This window comes from Cebus imitator, unplaced genomic scaffold, assembly GCF_001604975.1.
Source record: "Cebus imitator isolate Cc_AM_T3 unplaced genomic scaffold, Cebus_imitator-1.0 Scaffold334, whole genome shotgun sequence".
In the NCBI taxonomy this organism is placed as follows: domain Eukaryota; kingdom Metazoa; phylum Chordata; class Mammalia; order Primates; family Cebidae; genus Cebus; species Cebus imitator.
The window spans coordinates 467,776-476,230 of NW_016107649.1; positions in this window are offsets into that span (position 1 = coordinate 467,776).

An 8,455-nucleotide genomic window follows, 5' to 3' on the forward strand; every position below is an offset into this window, starting at 1 on the left:
AATCTATGTAATAAATAGAAAGGAGAGCTGAAATGGGGTGGGAAAAAGAAACAAAAGTAGTCATTGATAAATAGCTTACAATGAAATAAATAGAGCAGTGGTTTGTTAAAGAATAAAAACTAGGACAGAGGCTAGGTGTCTCTCCACCCCTGCCTCTGGCCCTAAGCTTCAGCCCTCTGGCTGGACACTTTGGATGATGAGGACTTGATGTTGATGGGCAGCCCAGCCTTTCTCGAGCCCTTAGGGGCCTCTGTCTTCCTGGACAGGTGGGCAGGCACCACCTTGGACCCACTGGCCTTAGCAGAAGCACCCTTGGCATTTGGCCCCTGCCCAGTCACGGGGGCAGCTGCCCCTCTAGGGGCCTGGGCCTTGGCTACCAACTTCTTTTTGGTTGGGGAAGCAGCACCATTCTTGTGGTGCTTTTACTCTTCACATACATTATTTGATTGAACTTTCAAAACAATCCCAAATATGATTACTCCCTTTTAGTAATAAGGAAACCAAGGTTCAGACAAGTCAAGCAGCTTTCCCAAGGTCACACGGCTACCGAGTGGAGAGGTGGGAATTGAATTTAGCACTCTAAGGTGCATACACTTAAAGAAGTCTTCAGCCAGCACATCTGGTGGTATTGGGGATCCTCTCAGAATTCTCTGCCCTGATCTGTACAAGGGGGTGGGGCCACTCAACGGTGGGTGTGTGGGTTGTTGGCTACTAGTTCATCGCACTCTAGAGAGATCCAGGGAGTCGATGCTTAACAATACCTGGGTGACCAGGTTTGGCCTGATTAAATGAGATACTGATGTGAAACATATTTGATGGCTAAAAGTATCAGATAAAAGCAAGGCATTGTTATGGGGTATTATCTTTATTGAAGAGGAATAATGTGAGGATCAGAGGGATACATTCTTGCTTAATGTTACAGATCAGAAAAGATGAGCCAAGACTTGAACCTGGGCCTCCCTTTTCTCTTCTCTCTCTCAGAAAGGGCTGGATTCTGATATTTTGAACTCAAGACTGGGCCAAAACTATGACTGCTTTAAAATGTATAGTTTTCAAATGCAGTTTTGGTGAAATAGAGGTGATATAATTATTTCTCTTCTGTGTTTTGGGATTTGCATGTATCAGGCTCCAGAATGTAGGCCTGTGAGAATGAAGCCATTGTCCGTGCATGTGGGACTATGCCTGGGACATGCCAGTGGCTCAGTTTCTACAGGATCATGTGCCATTGTCACTTCCAGCCTATACATTGTCTAAGTAACCCAGGATTTCCAAGCTGGTGTTGAAGTAGCCTGGAACCTCAGAACATGCTCTTGAATTTCACAAGACACTTTGCAAATGAAAGGTATAATCAACAGGAAATCTGGGAATATAAGCTGGTAGATGGCATTAAAGTAAAGACAAAAGTGAAACAAAATGCAGAGATGAAAGATAAATGATCCAGAAGTGAACTTTTAAAAGGAAGTATTCAGGTGGCTCCAAGGGCGGGAAGATGACGTGGAGATGTACATAGTGTGACATGGCAGAAAAGGCATGGACTGAAGATGTGCAGATCCAAATCCTCCACCTTTGACTAGTGCTGTGACCCCAGGCCAGTTCATTAACCTTCCTGAACCTCAGTTTTTCCAACTATAAGATAGGCATTGTGGCCGGGCGCACTAGCTCAAGCCTGTAATCCCAGCACTTTGGGAGGCCGAGGCAGGTGGATCACGAGGTCAGGAGTTCGAGACCAGCCTGACCCACATGGTGAAACCTCGTCTCTACCAAAAACACAAAAATTAGCTGGGCGTGGTGGCACATGCCTGTAATCCCAGCTACTCAGGAGGCCGAGGCAGGAGAATTGCCTGAACCTGGGAGGCAGAGTTTACAGTGAGCCAAGATTATGCCACTGCACTCTAGCCTGGGCAACGGAGTGAGACTTCGTTTAAAAAAAAAAAATGATAGGCATCGTAAATATTAGACACAATGTTTATAAAGTGCCCATCAAGTGGCTTCCTGGCCTTAAGTGACTGGAGTCTGTTATTGCTATTTTACGAAGAAGGAGGAGAGTGAAGTGTTCTTACCATCCTCACATCATCGTTGCTACCATTGCTGCCATCATCGCCACCTTAGTCACTGTTATTTTCATTCATGTTTATTGCATTCTCAATTGGATCAGGTGGCTATCATGGGTCAGGTACTGTCCTAAGTTCTTTAGAAATATTAACTCATTCAATCCTCACAAGCCCTTAAATAGGAATACGAGGGAGGCTGAGTAACCTGTCTGAGATTACATGCCGGGACATGGCAGCAGTTTCGGAAAGGCGTGGCTCCTGTCCCTGCAGGCTGTGCGCCCTATCCAAGCATAGAGTCACCCTACACATGCCCCACAATGTAATGAGGCAGGAAGACCAGCAGTCTTCCTGCTGCCTAGTGACTGGCAGAGTATGTATGAAGGAACTCTAATCTGCAAAGCAGTATTCAAACAGGAAGTATTGCAATGATGGCTTGGATAAAATACACCATCAGCAAGCACCCTGACTTCAGAAGAATTTCCAATATCCTGCACCCCACTGAACAATGAAGAATAGATGAACCCCACTGACTTCTAATTCACTCCTGTCTCGCGTCTTTCAGTGTCCTCAGGCGGGCCCCTCATCTTACCCCAACAACCGCAGATGAGATGCAGCAAACTTACCACCCTTTGGCACTCACACTATTGGAAATAAACACACAGAGGAAATCTCTGGTTAAAATGCATGCAATGTTTCTTTAAATACACAAGCGCTTTCTAAGACAGCCATTTCACTTGGCAGCCCAGTGTTCATGGCTCCAAATAAAACAAGAGTATTAGTGAATTGAGCCAATTCATCCGCTTTGCTCTAATGTAAATGTATACACCAGTGTGGCGATGGGTGTCTGCCTACAGCCAGGGAGTGTTTACATGGTAAGAGTCGAACCTGGACAGTCAGGGGTTGGTCTCTCCTTCTTACTTTGCTTCTGGTGCTCAGTGGAGTCTACTTTTTCTTGTTCAGAGGTGGAAATTCCCCTCACAGAGTGAGCTCACAGCCAGCGGTTCTGGCTTTCCAGCTGAGGAAGCAATGTGCTTCTTGTAATGTCCTTTTCCCTCCTGAGGTTTTGGACCACGGCTAAAGGTGTGGACACCAGACATCCATGAACCAAAGGAAGGACAGGCAAAAGAGGCCAACAGACTTCAAAGCTCCTCCTAACCCAACACAGCACAGTCCTTTAGGAGGGGTGCTGTTTGTAATGGAGAGATTTGAAAATAAAACTTCCAATACCTGAGCAAAATGTTGCAGAGACTCACTTAACCTTCGTCGCCCTCTGATCTTATCGCATCCCCATTTTACAGATGAGGAAGCCAAGGCACAGAGAAAGTAAACCACTTTCCAAGAGTCCTAGGGGTTGCAGTGGCAGATCTGGGATTCACACTCAGGAAGTCTGGTCCCAGAACCCATGTTCTTTTTACAAACTGTATTTTCTTTATTTTCATTATTTATTTATTTGTAAAGTTTTATTTTAGGGTCTAGGGTACATGTGAGGGTTTGTTGCGTAGGTCAACTCATGTCACGGGGATTCGTTGGACAGATTATTTCATCTCTCAGGTATTAAGCCTAGTACCCAATACTCTTTTCTGCTCCTCTCTCTCCTCCCACCCTTCACCCCCAAGTAGACCTCAGTGTCTGTTGTTTCCTTCTCTGTGTTTGTAAGTTCTCATCATTTAGCTCCCATTTATAAGTGAGAACATGTGGTATTTGGTTTTCTGTCCCTAGGTTAGTTTCCCAAGGATAATAGCCTCCAGCTCCATCCCTGTTCCTGCATAAGACATGATCTCATTCTTTTTTATGGCTGTGTAGTGTTCCATAGTGTATATACACCACATTTTCTTTATCTGATCTGTCACTGATGGACTTTTAGGTTGATTCCACACCTTTACTATGGTGAACCGTGCAGGGGCCATATTCTTAATCGCCAGGTTCCCTCTGTTGCTTCACTCTCTGGAGATGGCAGAGTTAGGATTTCAGCTTTGGTGTCTTCTCTAAGAGTTGACTCTGCTGTGAAATAGATGTGAACTTGGCCAAGGTTCTTCATGTTTCTGCATGTTGGTTTCCTTCTGAGGCAACTGTCATATGGGAATAATATTATCCATGCTACATATCTCACAGCATTGTAATGAGGAGCTAATGACAGAGAAAATGTATGTGAAAGTGGTGCACAGATTAGGAAGAGCAGCTAAGAATTATGTGTTCATAATGTTTTTCTGATTTACAATGTGTTTTACGAGTGCCACTTAACCTTCCTGCTAACTATTTGAGCTAAGTCTTATCAATCCCAACTCAAATATGAGAAAACATACTCAAAGAGAAAAAAATGACCCTCCTAAGATCCAAGTAAACCAAGGTCTTCTGAATTCAAGCCCAAACCTCTTTTACAGAGCTCTTTTAACAGTTCATAGGCTTTTGCTGGGCTTGGACAATGTCATGTCTTTTATTTTATTTTGTTTTGTTTTATCTTTAAATATCTCTGACCGCGTAGCACAGTGACTTGAATATGAAAGAATTTAGTTGCTCTTGACTGAATGAATCCTGAGTGGACGGAGAAAAGGCTTGATTAGCCAGAAACTTGGAGAAATGCAAGTTCTGAGTTTTCAAATGAATCTAGAATCCTCTTGGAATTGAAAATATATCTAAAACAGTTCACTCCTTTCCCCTCAGGAAGAGAACTGTAAAGCATATAAGTGAATCTTTATTGGTTACCCAAGGATCTTACAATGTTGCCGTTTGGTGGAATTACGGAATTTTGAGAACTAGAATGGATCTCAAAAATCATCTGATCCAATTTTCTGCTCAGTGGATAGATTCCTTTGTCCTTGTGAACCTCAGGGTGGTTGAAAACCCAGGTCAACCCTTCTTCTCTATTACTTTTCACGATTGAAATCACGTAAACTGGATTCAGATACCAAGTCATTTACAAGTAACCTTGAGCAAGTTCTTAAGCACTCTATGCCTCAGTTTTCTGATTGTAAAAATACACTTTGATATCTTGTCTTGTTTTTTTCTTAACCACACTCTTGGGAGAATTTTCTATATCAATATATATAGAACAGCATTTTTTTTTTTTGAGACGGAGTTTCGCTCTTGTTACCCAGGCTGGAGTGCAGTGGTGTGATCTTGGCTCATTGCAACCTCTGCCTCCTGGGTTCAAGCAATTCTCCTGCCTCAGCCTCCCAAGTAGCTGGGACTGCAGGCATGCTCCACCAGGTCCAGTTAATTTTTGTATTTTTAGTAGAGACGGCGTTTCGCCATGTTGGCCAGGATGGTCTCAATCTCTTGACCTTGTGATCCACCCGCCTTAGCCTCCCAAAGTGTTGGGATTACAGGCATGAGCCACCGTGCCCGGCCAGAACTGCATAGCTCTTTTAATACACACGTATACCCAGCCAATAAATTAGTTCCCTACTAATATAGGTTGTTTCCTATATTTTGCTATTGCAGACATTTTTATAAAATAAATATCATTGAACAGAAAAAACTACCTACCTCATATGTTGTTGTGACAAATTAATTAATATAAAGCACTTAGACCAGTGGCTCGCCCACAAGAAGCACTCTATAAATGCTAGCCTTCATTTTAATTTGTTTTAACTGAATAACTGAAATTGTTGGAAGAGGAAATAAAGTGAGAAAATATGCAACCTATTAAGGGAATGTATCAATTACAATTAGGCTTAGCCGTGAGTGGCAGCTTAAACAAGATAGAAGTATATTTACACCTTATGTTCAAGAAGTGTGGAGGTGGTCAGTCCAGGGCTCCAATGACTCTTCATGCTGTCAGAGGTAGAGGCATCTTTAATCTTAGTCCTCCATGATGTGTGGCTTGTCTAGGTTGCCTCATGGTCCCAAATGGCTGCTGGAGTGCTAACCATTATATCTATATTCCAGGCAATGGGCAGGAAAAAGGCAGGAGGAAAGGGCACGACCTGTCTTTTTAAACCACTTCCAACAAGTTAAACACATCACTTCAATCACAAAGGTAAGGGATGAGTTACATGGTCACACTTAACTGCAAAAAAGGTTGAGAAATATGTTCTTTAATCTGGCATCCAGGCACTGCACAAAATATCATGGATCTTAGTAGTATGGAAGAGAGGGAGAATAACTAGCTATTAGTGGATAATTAGTAATTACTGCTGCAGGGGATTTACGGAATTTGGAGAAAGACAGCCCTACAACCTTTGCTTTGATAACTGGGAGTCTTTTTTGATCCAGGCGAAGAAGAGTTTTGGATTTGTGCCTCTGGTTTTTTTTTTTTTTTTATTAGAACTACCTCCTTCTCCCAAAACCCTTGTTTCCCGCAGCTGTGTTTAGCCTGACCTTGTAGCAGCGTAGAGTCTTACCCCTGCACAGTGTGGATGTGTGCCTTGGCTGCTCAGCCTCTGGGTTGTCTGCAGCCGTCTGAGATATACATGTAAAGAGCTACCTACCACGTGTGGCTTGTGGAATCAGCGCTCTTGTGACCTACCTTGTCAAAGGTCAGCTTGATTCAATGCTGAGTTCAGGTCAGCCTTTGAGAGTTTTAGCTGCTTTTCTTCTAGGGAAACAAAACAGAACAAAACAAAAAAGACCCTGTAAACCATCCTGATAGGATTCACTAAGTCTCTTCTTCTAACCATGTAATATGGACACGCTGGTTACTCAAAACATCTGGTAAACCACAGTCTTACTGACTGGGGCCCATTCGTATTCATTAAAGATCCTCTTCTTATTCTGGATTCGATCTGCTCCCTCTTTTTCAGTCCAGTAAGTGATCACTGCCTGAAGTAGTTCCACCTGCCGCAGGAATTTTCTCAGGGCATGTGCAAATTAATTTTTGGAAACCAAAGCCACCTTAGGAGCAGTTGTTCTCCCTGCATGGAAGATTAACTTTTTCTCCATCTCCTTCTTTCCCTTTATCCTTCTATTTGGAAATGCCAGGTAACATGGAGTAGGGGTATTGGCCATTCTGTGACTGATTTCCTCAGGCCAAGACCTCAGAGGGACAGTTGTGATTTGGGCTGAATGATGGCCCCAGTCGGAAAAGGGTAGGACTCGGAGGGATTGCTGCAGTCCCCGAGGCTGGTGAGGGGACTTTTGTTTTTCAGAGGAACTGTGCACATCTGTAGGAGGGTATCTCCTGTCTGTGGTCAAATTGTGGAATAGGTGGGGTTGATTTCAATACCCCCCAGCTCCACTAGATAAACCTCCTCCTACTTCCTCCTGAGCTCACCAAGCTTCGTCCTCACTCCCACTCGAGGGCCTAGCAGTCTCCCATTCTCCTAAACATTTCTTAATGTTAGAAATTATCAACTCCTCCAAAACCCCTTAGCACTTTTCTAGGGACTGGGCTAGTAACGGATGAATGAGTCTCTACTAAATATGTTGACTTCGCCACAAAGGGGGAAAAATGTGATTTTTAGTATTATAATAAGATAAATTTTAGAACTTAAAGAAAATCATTAAGGTTTGTGTCAAAAGCCTGGTGATTAACCCACTGAAGACTCCATAGATAGTAAGATGTGGGAGTGGAGTTCAACTCCAGATTCTTTGCTGGTCACTATCCCTGGCCTCAAGGGGGATTTTAGAAAGGTCAACAGAGTCGATAGGGACATTTGGGGGCATATGGATCTTTCAAGGTAGGCTCTGTCCCTCCTCAGACTGGCTCTGCTCTTCCGGAGCTCAGGGAGTGGGCCTCCAGGATAAGCTAAATATGTAGGGATTTGGGTTTACGATTCAACTTGAATCTAGCTGGGAGGAAAGTTGACTAGGAAACAGAGAACTCTGGAGGTAAACCAGGTGCGAGTTTTTGTAGGAGAAATTGGAATGAGGCTGGGGCAACCTTTCCACTTCTTTTTTCTCCTCAACTCAACCTGAAAGTACGTCAAATAATGTGGTTTTGGCTCTATTTAGCTTCTTTCAGCCCGAAAGTCAAATCTCTCCAAAGGAGGGAAGCCTGCATGAACTGAAACTGAAAGAAGTTAGCTCAAGCCCCTGTGAACTGAAACTGTCAAATTTCACACAGCTCCAGTTCATTTTTCTCTTCTCCCTTCCACCCCCACACCCCAAGTCATATTCATTCAGGGAACAAGTCAGATTTAGATGTTTTTCCAATGGCCAGGCTCACAAAATGATCCAGACTCCAAACTTATATTCTATAGTTATAAGTTGGCTAAAAGTGGCAAAGAATGATGCTTGGCTTATCTCCCACTGGATTTGACTTGTTGGGCTATTCAAGTGGATTATTTCATTCAAAGTAGAAAGCCTTCCACACAGAGGGCTGGACAAATTCCCAGAACACCCAAGCTATTAGAAGGTCATTCAGGAATGACAATAATATGTTAGCTTCATTTCTCCTCTCTCTCAAAAGAATCTTCCTTCCCATGAAAAGACTGAAACAATCAAATTTACCCAAAGATGGCCAC